The sequence below is a fragment of the Hetaerina americana genome, unplaced genomic scaffold (genome assembly GCF_022747635.1).
Source record: "Hetaerina americana unplaced genomic scaffold, ioHetAmer1.1.p SCAF_8, whole genome shotgun sequence".
Taxonomy (NCBI): Eukaryota; Metazoa; Arthropoda; class Insecta; order Odonata; family Calopterygidae; genus Hetaerina; species Hetaerina americana.
Genome location: NW_027287427.1, coordinates 39,537,944 through 39,559,799, shown reverse-complemented (window position 1 = coordinate 39,559,799; position 21,856 = coordinate 39,537,944). Strand labels below are relative to the sequence as shown.

The 21,856-nt window shown below is 37.9% G+C and overlaps 1 protein-coding gene across 1 annotated transcript in view; it reads right to left on the bottom strand.

Annotated features, from left to right (window-relative positions):
- LOC139697860 (uncharacterized) overlaps positions 1 to 21,856 on the bottom strand; it is a 531,364-nt gene that overhangs the window by 117,163 nt on the left and 392,345 nt on the right. Inside the window, exon 5 of the mRNA XM_071596719.1 lies at positions 6,096 to 6,173. The gene's annotated coding sequence lies outside the window, so the exon portion shown is untranslated. The remainder of the gene's footprint in view (positions 1 to 6,095; positions 6,174 to 21,856) is intronic.

Sequence of the window (21,856 nt, the reverse complement as noted above, 5' to 3'; positions counted from 1 at the left end):
TCCGTCCATTTCCGTCTCTACTCTCTTCCATCGAACACTGCCGCACAGTATCGCACCCTACGGTAACTCCCGGCGCCCATCCAGATCCAATATCGTCGTGTTCCGGGCCCCAGCGATCCGCTCTCCTCCCCGCACCGTACCTTCGTCCTAACCCCCCTACTCCGTGGCATATCCTCGCGTGCCGGGACTTAATCCGCAAGCAGGTCACGGCGGCGGCGTATCCATCTCGCGGGAGAGTTCTCCCCCCTCACCCAGGACTAAACAACCTACCAACCCCACCACACCCCTCCGCGCCTTCAGTTTTCGACGCCGAATCCCGAATTAATTACTTCCCTGTTCTCAAGGGTGGCCCCGAATGCGGGACGGGCGGGCGGGAGGATTGGGAGCAGGGAAACTACAAAAGGAGGAATTAAGTGAAAGGAAGGAGTGCACAAAAGGGTGGGGGAACTGAAAGCGTCGCCATCATCCGATCCTTCCGCTCGGTATCTCTCCCCTTTTCTTTCTGCGAAGTCCTCGCCTGCTTTCCCACCGAGCCTGAAGCGCAAACGGGGCTCCTTTAGCCTTTAGTAGGCTCACTTGTTCCCTGGAGGGAGTTCACATGGAGGGTATGCCGTAAGAGAGCATGGCAAGCCGCGAGAAAGGGAGAAAGAGAGGGAGGTAGGACGAGGAGAGTTAGACAATGGCGTGCTTCGTGTGACGCCTGGGGGAGAAGGAAGCACTACTATTTTTTCTCCCTCGAGTTCCCTCACAACCACGTGCTCCCTGGCCTCCTTCCCCCGCAGTCCTCTCACCTTAAGAAATTCGTCCCCCTCCCCAAAGCAAGGTCAAGGTCTGCAAGTGAAACTCTTCGACAGAATGACAAGTAAAATATTATCTTAATCTAATTATATCCCACTACTTCCGATTCCTTAAAGGTCCATCACACGACGGAATAAATTACGGACACCGTGCACCAAAGATCGCCTTTTTGTGAGTGCAGTCTACCTTCCGAATTACACACGAACCTATTTTCACAACTGAGAAAACTTTAACAGCAAAATATGCTCATGAAAAGAGAGAAATAATACTAAGTAACGTTCTCTTTCCCTGGAGAAATCCCCACTATAGTGTCACCCGCCAAAATTAATTTTAATTGAACCTTTACTTAATATTTTAAACTCAACAGCCGGCTTCAATTCAATATCAAGGTCATTAGCATTTGATAATTTGTTCCGAGCTATAATATACATTGACAGTTTTTAAAGAGGATTTTTACGCCCATTATTAATTCAAATTTTCCTTTCTGCTCTAGTATTTTCGAAATGGTACGCGAAGAGAAGCGAGGCTTGACTTTTAATGACTTCACTAAATTCCAATCGTACGGCATTTATTTTATGCGCATGAAATTTCATTTTTGATGAATATTAACAAAGCTGTATCTAAATCTCCGTAGCAACCTTATATCTCAAAAACCCAATCAACCCAAGGACTGCTTGGATCAGACCAAATAAAAAGTATAACGTTAAATTGCCATAGCATAAGAAACAAAAGATGGGACACTGAACATATTTTTAGTTAATACAAAGGCAGCCATCGTAGTTGGAACGGAGAGCTGGCTCACTGAAGAGGGTTCCAAACAGTTTCACAATTTACAGAAAGAACAGGCGTAATAGACTAGGCGGAGGAGTATTCATTGCTGTAAATTAACAACACATTAGCCGACGTTATAAATTCGACGAAATGACATTGAAAGCGTTTGGTGCAATGTGAGGGACTATAACTAAAGAAGCCTATTTGTGTGCTCATTTTACAGATCCCCAGATTCCGATATAGATATTCTACAAAGCTTGACGACCAAATATCCATTCTTGACAACAAACACAGTAACTGTATAATTATAATCGCTGCTGATATTAATCTACTTTTTATAGAATGGAATTTGTACTGCGTAGGAAATTCTACCATAAACCGATATTGATGTGAAGAACACCTCCATATATTTGCAAAATACTCTTTAGAACTAATTATTAAATCACCAGCAAGGTGCGACAGCATACTTTGATTTCTTCGCGACCTCTACGTCCGAGATTATCACAAACAATGAAATAATGGACAGCATCAGTGCCCATACAGCCATTTTAGTAGAAATTAAAAAGAAATTCGTGAAATTAAACAAAGAGAAGCGTAGAATACTCTTATTCAAAAAGTTAACTTTTAAAGTACTTCGAAAATATTTTTAAAACACATCACCAGAATCCAAGATAAAAACCCAGATAACCGATTCAGAACACATTTGGAAGTATTTCTTAAATATTATACCCGAAAGAATGAAGATTTTCAAACTTAAATGCGGCAGCAAGGATCCTAGATGGTACCACGTTGAAGTGAGAGCGGATTTAAGAAAGCAAAGAAGACTGCAATCAGATTTTTAAAAGTGGTGATTTATTGAATATGAATACAAATTAATAATATTTAATATTTGTAATAAGTGTATTTAATATCAATACAATTTCGCTTCTTTTTGTACACCTAAAAAGAAACCAAAAGAATCTCGTGGTAGATCAAAAAGCATCATGCGCAAAGACCTACCCTCCTTCAAAACTATAATGCTATGTAAATATCATGAGGAAATTCCAAAAATTATTTTGGTTCTACGCTTGAGGAACATTAATAATTATTATTATTATAACATAAAAATACGGGATAAACGACCAACTGTACATCCATTGACGACGGAAAATGGTGAACTTATTACAGACGGGGTTTATAAGGCAAATATCTTAAACATATCTTTTCAGAGCGTCTTCAATAAAGATACAAACGCAACAAACCAAGCTACCACATCCCCACGGGGAGCACATGAGCGGCATAAAATTGCCCAAAAAGGAATAGAACATCAGCTCCGAAGTATCAAAGGCAACGAAGCACGGGGTCTTTAAAAAATACCTGCTAGAATATGTAAGGAATTAGCTGAAGTTATTGCCCCACTTTTAGAAATTGTCTTTCTAAAATCGATAAAAGAAGGCTCAGGATCTCGCGACTGTATGCTAGCTCACAAAACTCCCATCTATGAAAGGGACGAAAGAGAAAAACACACCAGATACCGACCGATATCTTTACCATGAATTTCATGTCAATTTTTAGAACACATTATTGTCAATAACATTATAAGATTTCTCGATAGTAGGAAGATACTAAGCCATAGCCAGCACAGATCTAGAAGGAGAAGATCTTGCGAAACCAAATTGGGCCTTTTTTATTCACGATATCCTTGGGTCGGGAGAAAACAGCACACAAGTCGATGCAGTATTTTTGGATTTCAAGAAATCCTTACATTAAGTCCAACAAAATAAATTGCTACTCAAACTTAAACGCTAAGGTATCAATTAAACAATAAAAAATTGGATTAAATAATTTTTGCCATATCGCAAACAAAAAGTAAGCAGTAGTCATTAATGGGTGTTCAACGGAGGTATATGTAATTCGGGCTACCCCCAAGGAAGTGTAATTGATGCAGCGGCCCACCTTTCCCAGCCCAGCACTAAATCCATGATTTATACATAAACTCATTAATGAAATATATACTACCTTGATCAAAAATTTCCCGGAATTTATTCAGAAAATTAAAAATACAAGTTTATTCATCTAAATCTATATTGTCCCCTTCAAAGTAATCCCCATCGACTGCAACACACTTATGCCAGCGCTTGATCCAATCCTCGAAACATTTTTTATATTCGGTTTTCGGTATGTCCATCAGTGCTTCCTGCGATTTTTCCATTACTTCCTCTCGGCTGCTAAAACGCGTTCCCCGTAATGGTTTTTTAACTCGATTGAACAGAAAGAAGTCACAGGGAGCCAAATCAGGTGAATTCGGTGGCTGTTGGATGGTATTTGTTGCATTTTTCGTCAAAAAATTACGAATAATGATAGCACTGTGCGACGGTGCGTTATCATGGTGCAAAATCCACGAGTTTTCTGCCCACATTTCTGGTCTCTTTCGGCGAATTGCTTCACGCAAACGTCTCATAACGCCCAAATAATACTCTTTGTTTACTGTCTGGCCTTCTGGCAAAAATTCATGATGCACTACACCGTTGTAATCCATGAAAACCGTCAGCATTGCCTTCTTTTTTGACTGAAAACGACGTGGTTTTTTTGGTCTCGGCTCATTTGGTGAACGCCATTCACTTGCCTGATGTCTGGATTGCGTGTCGTACTCATAAACCCACGTCTCGTCTCCAGTAATGATCCTTTTGATGAATGTGGGATCGGATTCAGCCTCGCAAATCATGTCTTTTGCGACGTCAACACGGTCTCTTTTTTGCATGAAATTGAGGTCTTTTGGAACCAACTTTGCTGCTACACGACGGAAACCCAAATCATTAACCACAATGTCTTGGGCGGATCCATAGGCAATGTTCAAGTCCTCCGCTATTTCTCTGATGGTTAATTTGCGGTTATTGACCAACATTTCTTTTACTTTATCAATTTTTTCACCGACTTTCGATGTCGATGGTCTGCCACTGCGTTCATCATCTTCGATTGACTCACGACCACTTCTGAACCGCTCGTGCCACTGGTAAACGACCGTTTTTTTTAGAGAATCGTTGCCGAAACACTTTTCCAACATTTCCAACGTCCGTGCGCCACTAAATCCGTTTTTTACGCAAAATTTAATACAAGTTCGTTGTTGCAAATTTAAATCCATTTCTGAAATTGTAAAAAATCGCCAACACACACAGAGATAGATGTACTCTTGGCTACGTAACTTTTGCAAATGTCAAGTTATGACACTAAGATTTAAAGGGAATATCAACAACAGATGTACCAATTTAACAAAAAAAAACAGAACTCAAATCGGAACGATGGGAGCGCCACACGGTGGTTATTCCGGGAACTTTTTGATCAAGGTAGTATATATATATATATATATATATATATATATATATATATATATATATATATATATATATATATATAAACAATGAAATATTGTTAATCGCGTATTAGTATTTTTAAGGATTAAATATCAAGATCGTTGAATAATTTCTTAGAAAAATACAGAAAAACATAGAAAATAAGTGTAAAGCCGAGGTCGATGTATAACTTCGTACAACTCATCTTGGATCTCCCTCGGTGTTAAGCCTTTTAAATACTGTTAAATCACAACATGAAAGCCATTGTTTCCATTTTTATAACTAAGCAAAAGTTTGCTGCATCAAACAACGGTTAAAATAAAACCTCGAGATGGACATGGCTGAAACTTTAATTACAATGTAGTAGGAAATGAGGCTTACTAAAAGGAAACCATTTTTGATAACACACGCACCATCTCTTGCGTTTTATAAGTGCTTATTGTACGCTGAAATAGCCATAGGACTTAGAAATTGGAATTGTATGGAATATAAACTGGAACTTAGGAATATTATGCTTTTATTGTAGAATTTTACGATCGTACGTTTGCAGTTGAAAGGAGTCTAATGCTGCCAAGTTTCACACATAATGATTTTCGACTCGTGGCAAAATATCAGTGTTTACGGAGAAATAATACAGTAATGGACGATATTTAACTAGGTAGATATTTATGGATTCATAATTTCCACCATATGGCCCAGTTGAAAATATATTTCTTAAATCTGTATCTATGACTCATGAAGCATCCCAAGCACATTTGTTATTCCCATGGCATTATCATTAATTTATAATTAGTAATGTTACAAAGGATATTTGCATGGAATTATTGAATCAATAATATACGTATATAGAGGGAGTTAATTAATTATTAAGAAATGCATCCGCAATTTCTCCAAAATTCTTACCACTAATTAGCAGCCCCTTGTATGCCCCGTACAATAAGTCTTGCCCAAGACATGATGAAAAACACACGATTCGGTAATAAAAATATTCTCTATAAAGAGGAGTCCTCGATTTTAAAGTGTTTGGCTCCGGAAAATTCTAATTAAAGGCACCCGTTGAAGGCCCACAGCCATGCGGCCACCTTCACGGTATATCTGGTCTCGTATTTTCTCGAAGCACCGTATATAGCCCGCAAAAAAATACGAGAAAATCAAATCATTAAGGAGAAGGAATGGAAAAAATAAACGTGGACTTACATAGCCATTCTTTTCTTTATCTCGGGAAGAGAGCGTATCCAGATCCACTTCAAGCCAGATGCCTTGCAGTCAAAATTCCTGCAATTTGTAAAATATTCAAAATTAATTCAAACGAACAGAATAAACCCTCGCATTACATAATAACAAATGCAAGTACACCAACCTTAATAGTTATTATTTAAAATAATGAATATAAAATTACTAGGACAGATTTCTTTCTATCAAAATTGAAATTGAAATTTGAATGCAGAACTATAATTTTAAATCGAGATAGTGTTAATGGGGTCAGGAAAACGCCATTCGAGGTTTTCCGCGACGGAATAATGGTAAATTTTAGTTAAAAGATAAGGTTGCTGTTTTTAGTGAAAAATTAGAGGCATTAGTTACATAATATTCAGTACAGTCTTTTATAATCTTTTCAACATATATTTTCTATAATACGTCCCTAATTACTTTCTCTGCTTCCATTACTACAGCATCATCCCATTTTTCCCGTCAGTGTTTGACAGTCTGAGAGAAAAGATTTGTGTACGTGTAGCCAGGATGTAAAGTCGAGTTCCTTCAGGAAACAGCGGACTTTCTTAATTCCAGAGTCGTTAGCGTATGTATTCGGTATAACGTCGGTATTTCTCCCATCACCTATTTATAACGCCTAATGGAAACGACTGTGTCATGAAGGAACTGATTTGTATGCGAAGGATATCACAGCGTAACCAATTAGACTTCTCTTAGTGTTTACTTGCTTTGTTTCAAATACAGACACATCCTGTTTGCAATTTCATTTTGGCATGGAAATCTTCCTTTCTCTTGGCAAGGAAAATTTTATTTTGGCTGCAACTCGCTACGCGGTGCACTCAGAAAAAGATGACCGATAAGGTAAGGGTGGCGGAAAGGCTCTGAAATTAAACGATTAATGGCTATGTGTTTTGATGTAACATGATTTCCGTAATTGGGAATGTTATTGTTGCACATGCATCCGCGTTACACGAGCATCGAAATAACTCTGCATAACACGTGCTGACTGGCAAATGTTCTAGATTCTGTAAAGAAAAAAAACCTGTTTTTTGGAAACTAAAATGTATGACTACATAATACATTTAGCTGAAAATTTTGAATAGCGACGAAAAGCATACGATTACTAACTCACGTATATTTTTACTCATGCATACTATTTTGATGAGATGGATAGCCGTCTTGAAGGATGAATTCCTTATCATTTGGAAAGAGGGAGAAAATGTTGTCAGCTTTGAAATATAAAACCGACCGAGGTGTACAGGGATATAACATGGAATTCAACTCATCAAAACTGGGAGCGTTTACCCGACGAGGATATCTAAAGGATTGAAAATAAAATCAATTCAAATATCTGCAGCCGCAGCATTAAAATTTCAGACACAAAGGGTCCGATGGGCATTATAATTCGCAGGGGCTCTCAAATTCGTCCAAGTTCCTCGGATTACATCAGAATCGAAAGCACAGAGGACGTGATACGACAGAATTTCAAAAAATCTCCCAAAACCGTATCGTGTTCACTCGTGAAATTATATTTTTTGAGTTTGCTCGTCGTTAGCATTGTTGAAGTGTCATTTAAAACTTTCTTTCGGGGCGGAGTGTGCCATTGTATGAAGTTCGCTTAACTCCGCTTATTCTTTTCACTAGAAACATGACGTCCTAATGGAGTATCTTTTGTTTTCCGTTATACTTAAAGCTTCATTGTTAAATCTGTTCAAGAGCATAATTAGGCAGCATCATTTTTATCTATCAGGTAATCTACCGGTTAAGGTTAGGTTTTGGATGGGCTCAAATACCAAATAAATATCTTGTCTCTCCTAACAAAACACAACTCAACATCCTAATCTACAAAATCCTCCTCCTCATCTCCGCGTGCAGTAAAATTAGGCAACATAATTACTTGTGATAAATCGCAAAGAGCAGCTGAACGCATGAAAGACCTACACTTGACTCAATTAATAATTTTACACACACACACACACACATATATATGTATATATATATATATATATATATATATATATATATATATATATATATATATATATATATATATATATATATATGATTTCTTCGACGTAACACGGAAGTGCCGAATAGTACATTACACAGTAACAAACAGTATAGAAACACAAAAAAAGGATCACTCACACGTTATTTCTTGATAATTTCGACGGAATTCTACTCCGTCTTCATCGGAAGATAGAGAAGTAATGACTCATAACGAGTCATTATTGTTGCTGTTGCTGTTTGTTGCTGTGTAATATATACATATTTCACATGGAAGTAGACATAAGGAAAATAGAAACATGTAAAAGACGAACATACGGGACCTACTTCCAAAATGGTGGGTAGGCAGAATTGAGTAGATCACGAGCGCAAAAATATTTCCTTGACCAGGAGTTATACCACGGATCTTAGACTTGCCGGGCTGATACTCTTAACCGGTTGAGCAATCAAGGAAACGTAAATTACACTGGAATCTAAGAGGAATTAATGCAACCAATTGGGTAGTCACGAGTTATGTGTACACTTATTAAGAATTACATACTACTGCGCTGGAATCTCGTTGCCTTATGGCTGACGTGTATTGGTGATTTCGAGAACCTTTTAAACTACCCTAGTGTTTTTGAAGAGAAGGAGAATGTTACCCCATTTTGAAAGTGAAAATGGAAAGAAATGTTCAATAGAGAAATTTTTCAGTAACAATGAGCAGCTTGATTAAGAGCTCCTTTCCATCTTTGTGGATTTTGAGGATACGTGTAAAGGGCGATTGGCGGGTATACGAGGAAATAAGCTGCGCAGGGGGAAAGGCAAAGAAAGTGATATTATCGTACAAAGAAAGGAAGTTGTTGGGGAAATTCGGAGACTGTGGAAAACGTGAATAAAAGACGAGGTTATTAAGAGACGAGGATATTAAGGGGTAATGAGATGATAAAAGGCATTTATACGAGGAACACTGTTACGTGCAGAGAAGCGGAAGAAATAATAGAATAAATCGGCAAGCGTCACATATGAGTGGACAGTACCAAGAATCAAGGAAAAGGTATCTTTCGTAAGGGTTTGCATTGTCGCGTAGAAGTTCTCGGTGAGAAAAAAGTATGTGGAAGTTTTCAGTAATCATCGTAAACCTACCTCAAATTTGTCCACTCAATTTTTACTCACTTCTTGAAATCCACGAACACACAAAAAACAACTGTTTTTTTCTATATTCCTTTCTATTCAAATACTCATGAGTGCAATGGCGTCACCTTTTACCCTTTCAAATACAAACCTATCTCCACCTAGGTCGTTGTTTATGGTATCATGTACCCTACAATTGATGATTCTCAGAGCTACCTTTGCTTCAGGTGAAATTAAACTTATCGTCTTATAATATATACATACATACATACTTCCGTATCTCTTTCATTCAAGATCGGAGTTAAAATTTCTTTAAAACTCCTCTTGGTCCAATTCCTTCCTTAAAAGTGCAAAGTGCATGCCCTAAAAATTTCCTTCTTCAATTGTTCCCTGAAATATTCGGTGATTATGCGGGGATAATAATCTATTCCCAGTTCGATTCTAATAATCTATTCTAGTTCGACTAAATACCTTATTTCTTACTGTCTACTATTCATGGGTCCCGAATTCTCTCATTTTGGTCCGCCGTCCCCTTTTATTGCTAACCGAAATGTTTAATCACTTAACCGAGTTTTTCAACGTACTCTTTTCACTTTTGCTTAATCGATGCCGTCTCCATAAACTATGCCGTTTACTTGGTACGGCGGGTGGAGATTTTCACTTTATGCATCTTGAGAATTCTCTTTTCTTCTTAAATACATGTTGCGCTTCTAAATTGCAATGTAACTAAGATACCTCCATATCCTCGCACTGCCCATTCCTCAGGTTTTCCTTTGACCTATTGGTTCCTTAATCCATTAGTTAGTACTTTGGATTTCCTTCTACCCGTCTACCCTTCTACACGTACTACCATCGGCATTTGCCTTTCCTTCCCTTTCTGTCTGGATCCAAAATGCTCTCATCGGGTATTTTCTTACATATCGTTTATCTTACTTTCTTTGCAGCTATTTCAAATTTCATTCTTAAGACGCAACTTCTTTTCTTCAACAGTTCCTATCCCTGTATGGTCATTTTATATTATTAATTTAAAGTTTGAGCATCTATACTTCCTCTTGACGTACTTCAAAGACAATCATTTCACATTTGCGCAATTCTAGCCATCCTAATATTTTTGAATATAAAAATTTCATTAAAAGCATCTAAATGATGCTCAGGTTATTTAACCGCCACTGGAAAACTGCTTAAAAGGATGGTAAATTATGAATTGATATCTCAACCATCTATTTCCTACACCCAATTAATCCATGTCGGCGGGTACACCTGAATTACCACTGTTTTAGTGGATGAATACATTAATGTATCACTAAAGGGCCAAAATTGGTTGGTTCTGCTTTTACCTATGCCGATAAATTTCAATCACTAATCGTTCAACGGCTGCACTTACCTGGTATAAAGCTATGAGGAGTGACAAATTCAAGCATCCATAGTAGGTGGGCAGTTAAAATTGAATTTTGTTGGCGAGGCAATATATTTCATCTCTTTAGGTATACAATGTGCGAATAAAGGCCTAATTAAATCTTAAAATACGAATTTAAGACAATTATCAAATATTGTAAAACATTTATTTGAAAGCACAATATCCTGCTATAAAACTTGATTTGAATTGAAAATGAATTTAATTCTATGCAGAATATAATAATGACTTTATGATATACCATAAAAAATATCATTTTTCGTTTATGGGAGGGAAAAATGTGGAGATACGTCACTTGAATAAATAAACGGGGTGCGATGACAGATTATTTTGGGCCGCTCAAATCATTTTTCCGGTAAATGTTACGCTCCCCAGCTAATCCAGAATTAGTGTTTAAATTACGCTGACTGGCTTACTTTATGCTGGTATGGAATGTTCGGGTCAATTCCGTTGCGCCCTTGGGTGACAAAAATGAATTTTTTAAATGAGTTTCCGGATCAATTTGAACCCATACTTGATTGGCACGCCTCTTTTTAAAAAAATATTATTTTCCAATTATCAGCACTAAACAATAGAGGATTTTACCAAGTTTTACTCTCGAAATAGCATTTGAAATTGTCACTGAATGTCGAGAAGAATATATACAGAAAAAAGGTTTGGAATTTAATGAGTAGAAAAACAGAAGTTAATGAGCTATTAAAAGACCTCACATCGTGGGACATATAACGGAGCAAACGGCTTTTAGATACTGTGAGAAAAAAACCTTTCACTATCACAAACATTAAATGGAAAGAATATGAAAGCATTTATAATAGTTTAACAATCTTCTGACCCATTAATTTTCCCTTTTGACCGAAGTGGAACGTAAGCTAATGTAATGTAAGTAAAGACATCGAATACATAAAACCGCGGAAACAGTTGCCACCGAAACTTCATCCTTCCGTGACGGTGCCTGCTGGGCAAGAGTAAAACCGTCTGCAGATAAGCAGAAAGGGGAAACGATACAACATATCCATACTTGAGTAGAAGATCTGAAAATATGGGTGTTGGTTAAGTTGGTTTCGCGGGAGAAACTTGGTGACGCGCTTAATTTTAGAAGCCGCTTGTGACAGAGGGAGTTTTCATTTCAGTCCAAAGTCTTGAAAAAAACACCCTCATCAATCAAATGGTTTTATGGTAGCATGTTCCGAAAAGGAAGTTCCGGGCCTGAAGGAGGGAAAATGAAACGGATACCAAGAGATTCGTACCTCAAAACTTTTCCTAACTATTCTCGTGGACGGGCGTTATCTGTCGAAGACGGAAAACATAACTGGATGGATTATATCCTAGTCAACTTTCTCCATCGCTCATTGGAGCTTGGTAAAGTGTTTGAAAGATACAGAAATTTCTCGCTACAGAAGTCGAAATGGAACCGAAGCTATGATATGATGGATGAGTGGATGCATGTGACGTTAGATTAAGTTTATTTGGGTCATGAGAACTGCTCCAAGCTTTCAAAGCGTTACCCCCGTGACGTTCAGAAAATACTAGCGATCTTGAGGAAATAGTATTGAATCTAAACTTTTTCATTTGGAAAGAATCACTGGTTATGAATGTTAGCAGATTTTTATCGACCTTGCGATTAATATTTTCCAGGTAATTTTGAACATCAGGTGTCAAAATAAAAAAAAATCTTTTCAAACAAAGAATCAACTCAAAATCCAATATTTTCTTAAAGAGCAATCATAAGGAAATTCATGGAGCTAGACGATTCCGCTGTAGAAAATGCAGGTCTTCGACCTTTAATTTCTAAATTAAACGTAAAGGTACTAAATTTCCTCGGCTGCTTTTGAAGAACCGTTTGTATTTAATTGTATTGAGAGTAAATCATGAAAGCTAAGAACGAAATATAATGAAAAAACATTTAAACAAGGGAATGACTTAGTAAAACTTCAAAAGGCAGTGAAAAATAATTCGAATAGAATATTCTAGGATTAATTTTTAAGTTTCTAAAGAAAATAGAAGCTAATTCATTTCATTTTCAGACCTAAGCAATGCATTAACATTAAATTTTCACTGATAATATTAAATATATTTGAAAAAATATTGACTCATATTCATAATTCACTGCCACTGTTCAAACTCAAAATGTAGTTAATAATAAGACGCTTGCATAATATGAGTATTCCGTTGTTGCGAGACGAGAGCCTACTGTGGACATGAGCTCACCACGTTACAGGAGGAATCATCCAGGAAATTTATAAACAAGAGTAAGAAGTGTGACCATCACTAAACCTGGTAAAATATCACCACCAGAAGAAAGTTTAATGATAAATAAAAATTTCCTGCGCGCTGAAAATTTGAGATACTCTGCCACGAGAGGTAACCGAAAGAAAAAATGAGATGAAACTGCAGAGGTTTGTCTTTCAAATAAAAGCTGAAATCATTTTGAATTGCGTAGCCGGCGATTGCGCGTGGGCTAGATTTAGAGAGCATCATCCTCTTGTGGCCATGGCAATTTAGCGCCCTACCTCGCTTGCCTCCTCTTCTGCTTCACTCCCTCCGCCAGTGGGGCGAGGATCGAAAGAAAAAAAATCTCCGAAGGAAAGGAGCTTTAGAGGAGACTAGAAGTGCTCGAGACGCCTTATCTGAGGACGACCCCATTCACCTCTAACTCCCCCTCGCTGCCTCTAATCCCACTTCTACTCCCTCCGAATCCATCCCCCACCCATTTCCCTTCCCAAAAACCTTCGATATCTTCCTGTTGATCTTCGCGAGACTCGCCACGACTACCTCGAAAAGCACCGTTAAAAAAGCAATCCCGTACATGTAGCTGCCTCCATGACTGAGAGATACACAAAGGCGGACCACAATCCGGATTCCGCCGAGGTCGAGGCGAGGCTTATTCTTTTTTTGTTAATGGTACCAACCAATAAAAAAATATAATTCCCACGGAATCTGCAGGAGCTATCTAATATCGCCCCCTGGACTGGCTTTTCTCTTTGGGAGAAACACAAGGGTTCTCAGCGGCACGCTGAAATAGAAAGATTTGGAGAATTGGGCGGACGTTCCCGTTTAAGGGGCGTTGCAACACCATGAGTTAAGAATTATTTCGGTGCAAAGAAATATTTTTCTCTCCCGTAGTTAGTTAATATAAATTCAACTTAATAATCTTTTAGGCAATTTTCCCAAATTAAATTAAAATACAACACGAGCATGTGGAAATTCCTTTTCCCGCAGAGAATTTTTTTCTCGTTCGTTCCTTATTTGCGTCAAAACCTTTTTCATTATGTATTTGAAAAATAGTGGAAACGTTTTCTCTTTACAAATTATCTAAAAAGATATTAAGACCAAACTAGACAAGAAATATTCTAGCAGAACATGTCATTAGCGTGCATTTTCATAACGCTACTAAAACAGAGAAAAGCGGCATGGAATGACTTTTTAACGTAAGCTGAAATCGGTTCCATTCTCATTTCTAATATGTTAAAGTGCACTGAAAAAGGAAAGGTGCGCACAGATCTTATCACATATTCGAAAAATGGAGAATAAAACGAATAAATTTACTGAACTATGAGTGTAATTAAGTCAGCGTCGCAATTAGACCAATTTTATAGTAGTATGAATGCTTGTAAATATTTCTGTAATGAAAGGAATTCGTAAGAAATGAATCCCTCTTAATTGAATGAATATCTTAAAAAAAGAATGATATAAAACTGGTAATGAGCATTACTAGAAAGGGGAAGAAAATAACGTTCCGGCGGACGGCCGACACGAAATCTAGCAGATGAGACCTATAAACAACGAACTAAAACGCCACCTGACCTTCCTCACAACACTAATGAATTATTTACACCTCTTCTTTCGCTCCTCGCATTTCGCGATCTGGGGCCCCTGGTGTGCAAGTGAATTTGGAATGATGTTTCTCATGCATTTCAGATTCCCACCTGCCGCGTTGAAGGGTCACAAGGAGAACTCAGCTCTGGAATCACCCCAAACTAGAACTTTTAGCCCATTCTTGGCTCCCACGAAGCTTTCATTTAGGTGCAAAATCCAAGGTCTTTCCAGTCTAGCGTGTTTGTGTGTGTGTGACCATTTCCACTTACAGTAAAAATCAGGCGCTGGAAAATCTTGGGGAATATCGATTTCAAGTGATTGGAATGGGATCGAAATACTCTGTAAAAGTTCAGAAATTGGATAAGAAACATAACCATCAAAGAAAACGTTTATTTCTCCTCTCTCTTACCCTGGTCACCTACGAGGTAAGCAGATGAGGCAGCGCTGGAACCTTTTCAGGGGCATCAGGAGAAATATGAAGAACTTAAGTTGGAGAGCGAGGAAGACAAACGATTAAATGCTTAATATTTCTGGTGAGCAAGGAGAGGAAATTGCTCAGTCATTCGAATAAGACGGAAAATGTTGATGGAAAAAATACTGATAGGTAGTGTGAGAAATGGGTGCGATGGAAAAGAGAATTTTGGGTAATCGGGAAATGGAGAGGAAGAGAATAGGATTTTCAGACAGCATGTAAACAGGTAAATGTTACAGGGAAATGAAGGTGGAAATAATTCAGGGAAGTTCTAGCGACAAAAAGGAGAAATCAGTCTTTAGATTCTGTCAAAAGGCTACCTTTGTAAAGTACACTATTTTGAATGAAATACATGCTTATATCCCTCTCCATTCTTTCGACATGGTGGGAGGACTTGACTTTCGGGTTCCAATCACTCGTATTACCATACAGCTGTGCAGGGGAAAGCAGCAAAATCCTTACCTCGGGTAAAATCACACATTGCAGATAGGCAGAAGAAGGAGTCTGAGAGTCAGACGAAAGTTATACCATATTAATTATATTATGTATTATACCCAATATTAATAATTAACTACTTTGGAGTGAAGCGGCTGCAAGGACGTCTTATATTGGCGGGTCTCCAGTTTACTGCGCGTATACCGTTCCAAAAAATATTGATAAAAGCAACGCGAGAAAATTTTCAGATGCCTACAACATGATAGGGAAAACAGAGGGGTAAAACCTAGCAACTTTGGGATTTGGTTAACAGAGGTGGGTGATATGTCCGGCAGCGGAAAAGGCACAGTCTCATCGGTAAAATCACCTGAACTTTGTACAGGATATTAATTTGGGTTGAATCAATGAGAGAATTGCAGAAGATAGTAGTAAACTGGAAGAAGACGTGAATCTGTCGTAGGCGTGGGAAGTGGATTGAGAATCGAAATAAACAGACTTAGGTATCGGGATAAAACAGTGCTGTTAAATTTCATTCGGGATTTTCAACGTAAAAGCGTTGGGCACGGAAAAAGAGGCACGAATATGGAAAGAATAACAAGGACCGGAGGCAGGAGTGTAGGTAGAAGGGAAAAATATTCAATCGGTTTTGTGAGAGCTCTGTTTAGCATAGTCAGTCATCGTGTTAATTTTCACTAAGATCACTAGAGAACCAATACGACTAATATTCGACGAAAAATTATTAGAAATGGACGTAATGAGAGCCTCAAGAAATGGAAAGCTTTGTTAAACATTAAGGTAATGAGCCATAACTTACTTGGGAAGTGTTTTGAATCAAAAATTGACCCAGTTTTGAGGAGAAGAATTGAATATTTACTAAGAATAGGAGTCGAAGAAAATAACTTAAAGGGGACATGTAGTCATAGAGAATTTGTGAAAATCTTAAATGGAATTCGTAAGGCTGCGAAACTTGGCTTTTGAGAAAAGAGAATGAATTCACATCGGGATATTTTGAGAGATGAATGTGGGGAAGGGTGAAAAAATGGACATGGAGAAGAACAAAGAAAGATAATAGGGAAAGGCAAAAGTAGGCTAATAGGGAAAGGCCTAATTTCTTCATCGGAATCAATTTAAAGACGGTAGGAAAATTGGATGCATGTCAGATGGAGCGGAAATGGAAAGTTGAAGAAGGTAGAGAGAAAGGTAGAAAGATTAGAAATAATGATTGCTATGAAAGAACGTAGAACCTAAAAAAAAATGTTTCATTGATGTGATGGGTTTACGGTATTTATTATTGTGTGATGCGGGGCTAAGAAATGTAAAAATGTATGGTTGGGTCCATCAGAAATCTCGAGCGACATGACGATAGGTTACTGGTCTGAAATTAGATACTACTGTGGACTATTGGAATATACGAGTATGTGACGCTGCTATTCCCATATTTTCTATATAAATACCGAAGCATTAAATTGGCTTTCAGCTAAATTTAAAAAAAAATTAGTTTCAAAGGCTCTCAAATACTCTTAATTTTTTGGGAATAGATGAAATGTTTTGGCTCTCGTTCAAATTTGAAAATAACTTGTCTATACACCACATTTACTTCAAAGTTTTCATTATTTAACGTCACATCCGCAATGCATCCAGAGTAAATCTTGCCGGGATATATTTAAGCAATTCAAATTTCAATTGCGTATGAGGTTGGAAATTTTATTTCTTCTAATGAAAAAAATGTTGAAGAAGAAAGCTTGGGAAATCTAGGGAGAGGTCATCTAAGAAATATGAAGGTACCTAATACGCTATAAATTATCTTCGCTCTTTTAACATGCTGTTATATCTCAGGAAATCGAAACCTTAAGGTGTAAAACCTAAGGAGCTCTTAAATGCCTTTCACCCTTTCTCCTTGCCCTCCTTAATAAGGGCACTCAACGTCTAGAGAGCGAGGGGTTAAATGTGAGGAAGAGTGGAGGCTTTCAGCGGCCCTGTGGTCTTTTTGATGAGTCAATGTGGAGGCCTCCTTTCACCGCCCACGTGATTTCTCTGCTCTCTTCGCTATTACTCCTCTCCTCCCCCATCATTTCTTCCCCAACGTCTTTTCCTTTCCTAATCCGCCCAATCGATCTTTTTTTTCTTTCCTTGGTAGCTAGACGGGGCTTGGTGTAAAAAGAGGAGCATTCATCACATTGCCCATTTACTCGATGTCGGCCCGTCATTGCGGCATTCAGTTCCCTTGAGTCACGATAACCTTCCGTGAATTCTCGACACATTGGAGATAGAACCACGCGGAATAAAACTTGGCGGTTTCATAATTGTTAAAAGTTATTGGCAATTCTTGCTTCTCGTATGCCACCAACTAAGGGCGTCTCTAGTATGAGCGTCCTAGTTCAAAGGCGTGTACAAAAGTCAAATTCCTGCGAGCACTCAAATACTTACTACCAAAACAAGGAAACTTATTTGTTAGCTAATTTCCTACAGGTTGGTTGATTGCCAGGATAACGGTCATTATATTTTTTTAAATCTGAATTAAAATTTGAAAGTTATAATAAAATCTGAAAGTAAAATAACGAATGAGTTCTTAATGTGCTTCGTTCCAAATAATATATCCGATTCCACTAAAGGATAAATTCAAACTTCACCAAAACAATTCGTTTATTCATTGTTAAGGACTTTCATTCAACTAATTACTTCTTCGGAAGCCGATCGCTATATTTTTTTCCAAATTTCCATACGCTCAAAAGATATAACTAAGTAATCTCTTTCCCTGGGGAACGTTCACCAGGCGACAGACGATTGATGAACGTTTTTCTCCGACTCAAAAGCGTACTTCGAAAGATATTTAAAGAAAACAGTATACGTGATCTAGACAAGAAAATATCGCAGCGTAAAGCATTCAAGCTGTCCCGCTGTTTCCATTTCCAGATAATTTCAGCTAATTTTTCGTACGAGAGAATGATGCACGAGCTCTCCACAGCTAATTAAATTAAGTATTCAAAAGCAGTATTTAAGAAGGCAAAGTGAACTTCCTTTCCTGGCATGTGTTTGCTAGTCGGCTGATATCAGTCTTCCTTTCCTACTGCCCTTTCCATACATAATCATTTGTGTTTACGATTCTTCGTGGATCCTCTACATGGCTGTTAATCAACTTTTCTGTTATTTTCCAACAAATCCTCCCTTTGCGGGTTTGATAGCTGCATAAGACACGTGCTTACCTTCATGTACTATTAAAGCACATGATTTTCATTTAATGGCTTTATCCTTGACCTCTGGGCCCGCTCTTAATTATAACTAAGGGTCATGTGAAACTTTGTGTTACAACCTCCATCACCGGATTTAGGGACAAGCAAGCCACTCTTTTGCATCCAATCCTAATGAGTATTTATGAGCTCCTTATGAATCAAGATTCTGATGAAATACATACACACTTCTGAAGGAGTCTTCTTCGGAGAAAAATTTTATCGCCATATATCGGTCTACAAATGTATACATCAGGACATTTATTTGAAATATATATTTACTCTCATGCCATAACACATAATTGATAGCTCTACTGTGGAAATATCAACAAGGACCAGAAAAAAATTTGCAATGAGGGGATATACGTGTAAGGGCTCTCTAGAAAGTTACATTATTATAATACACTGGAATAGATACAGGAAATTTATCATTTTCATCTCAAAACTACTTTTTTCTACTATTTTATTAATATTCGCCAAACAGATTTAAACACACTTAAACGAACGACAACACTGACGTACAGCTCGTATCACTTATCTCATATAGTCCGCGCAGAGCTCAAATTTCCCAAAGAATGTCAGGTGCTTTGAAGTCGTTTATCAGTAATAACCTAATCACAGAACTACTACCTTGATCAAAAAGTTCCCGGAATAACCACCGTGTGCCGCTCCCATCGTTCCGATTTGAGTTCTGTTTTTTTGTTAAATTGGTACATCTGTTGTTGATATTCCCTTTAAATCTTAGTGTCATAACTTGACATTTGCAAAAGTTACGGTCGGTTTTCGGTATGTCCATCAGTGCTTCCTGCGATTTTTCCATTACTTCCTCTCGGCTGCTAAAACGCGTTCCCCGTAATGGTTTTTTAACTCGATTGAACAGAAAGAAGTCACAGGGAGCCAAATCAGGTGAATTCGGTGGCTGTTGGATGGTATTTGTTGCATTTTTCGTCAAAAAATTACGAATAATGATAGCACTGTGCGACGGTGCGTTATCATGGTGCAAAGTCCACGAGTTTTCTGCCCACATTTCTGGTCTCTTTCGGCGAATTGCTTCACGCAAACGTCTCATAACGCCCAAATAATACTCTTTGTTTACTGTCTGGCCTTCTGGCAAAAATTCATGATGCACTACACCGTTGTAATCCATGAAAACCGTCAGCATTGCCTTCTTTTTTGACTGAAAACGACGTGGTTTTTTTGGTCTCGGCTCATTTGGTGAACGCCATTCACTTGCCTGATGTCTGGATTGCGTGTCGTACTCATAAACCCACGTCTCGTCTCCAGTAATGATCCTTTTGATGAATGTGGGATCGGATTCAGCCTCGCAAATCATGTCTTTTGCGACGTCAACACGGTCTCTTTTTTGCATGAAATTGAGGTCTTTTGGAACCAACTTTGCTGCTACACGACGGAAACCCAAATCATTAACCACAATGTCTTGGGCGGATCCATAGGCAATGTTCAAGTCCTCCGCTATTTCTCTGATGGTTAATTTGCGGTTATTGACCAACATTTCTTTTACTTTATCAATTTTTTCACCGACTTTCGATGTCGATGGTCTGCCACTGCGTTCATAATCTTCGATTGACTCACGACCACTTCTGAACCGCTCGTGTTACTGGTAAACGACCGTTTTTTTTAGAGAATCGTTGCCGAAACACTTTTCCAACATTTCCAACGTCCGTGCGCCACTAAATCCGTTTTTTACGCAAAATTTAATACAAGTTCGTTGTTGCAAATTTAAATCCATTTCTGAAATTGTAAAAAATCGCCAACACACACAGAGATAGATGTACTCTTGGCTACGTAACTTTTGCAAATGTCAAGTTATGACACTAAGATTTAAAGGGAATATCAACAACAGATGTACCAATTTAAAAAAAAAAACAGAACTCAAATCGAAACGATGGGAGCGCCACACAGTGGTTATTCCGGGAACTTTTTGATCAAGGTATCTTCACATTTGGCGGGAATTCACATTTTATTGTTCATTTTGGTTTGCTATTATTAACAAACGAAAAGCGGCGTGACCTTCCAAACACTGCAGCTCGAGGCGTACTAACATACTCAATGAGTCAATGTCACTGAGTCAATACAGCGACCATTCTGCTCCCTCCACTACTTCTCATGTTACACAAAAACGGATATTACTTTTTGGACAGCCGACGTAGTAACTATATTCTACAATATACGAGTATTTAATTCAGTCAATTGTAATTTTTCTTTGTAAATTTGAACGAAAGGATATTCATAATATTTAATATTATGCATTTATATTGTGTATTTGTAATATGTATGTTTACTTATGTTTATACGGGGAACGTGGTGGTCCAGCAATTAGAGCGTTGGATTACTGACCGAAGGGCTTGGGTTCGATTCCCGAGGGTACTCTGTTTCACCGAGTCTTGGAATTTTTCGGCTACCTCCAGCTAGATGTGTTTTAGGTGGCAGTGGGAAAGGACACCCCCCCTATAATCTGATGTGTGAATTTCATTTGCCGTTGGGCTTAATACTAGATGAACTCTACCCTCAGCTCTCAAATCAACCTTCGGGTTCATAAGTGTGGTTATATTTATACAAGTTTTTTATATTGGTTAAAATATAAGACAGTTTACTAATGGTCTTACCCAAAAGGGCAGGGAAACCTGTATTTACAATTTACGCACACTCAACTGGTTTGGTTGCAAACTTCTATGGCAAATAACAAACGAAAACCTAATTAGCATATTTGTTGTCTCAGGCGTAACTTTATGGAATTTGCATAGCATATTGAAATGTAATGAAATAATTGACTTTTTTAATTCCACACACTTTTAAAGTGTGTGGAATTACGAAGTCAATTATTTCATTACATTTCAATAATTAGTATATATTATTCAATCAAAGTATATATTATTCACTCGCATATTTATGAAGCATTATAAGTTTAACTAATAATAAATTTAGGAAGCTGAAAGGAAACTATCCCTTTTATTTGATATTATATTTATCCATAGATTTACATATCGAAGTATTTAATCTCCGCCAACTACCATAAGTTCGCAGCGTTACGTACGCACGCACGATTTTACCTTTGTAGACTATTCTGTACTAGGAAGCTCAAGCTGGGGGTGTTTTTCCAAAGGAGTTAGTTGCATACGTGCGGGAAGGCAATCTATCTTTGAAACATTGCTTAACTTCTGCCTTCTTCATGCCGTCTAAAAAACCTATTCTCTTCGTTCCTCTAACCCGCTTACCAAACAAACCCTCTCCTATCGCGGCC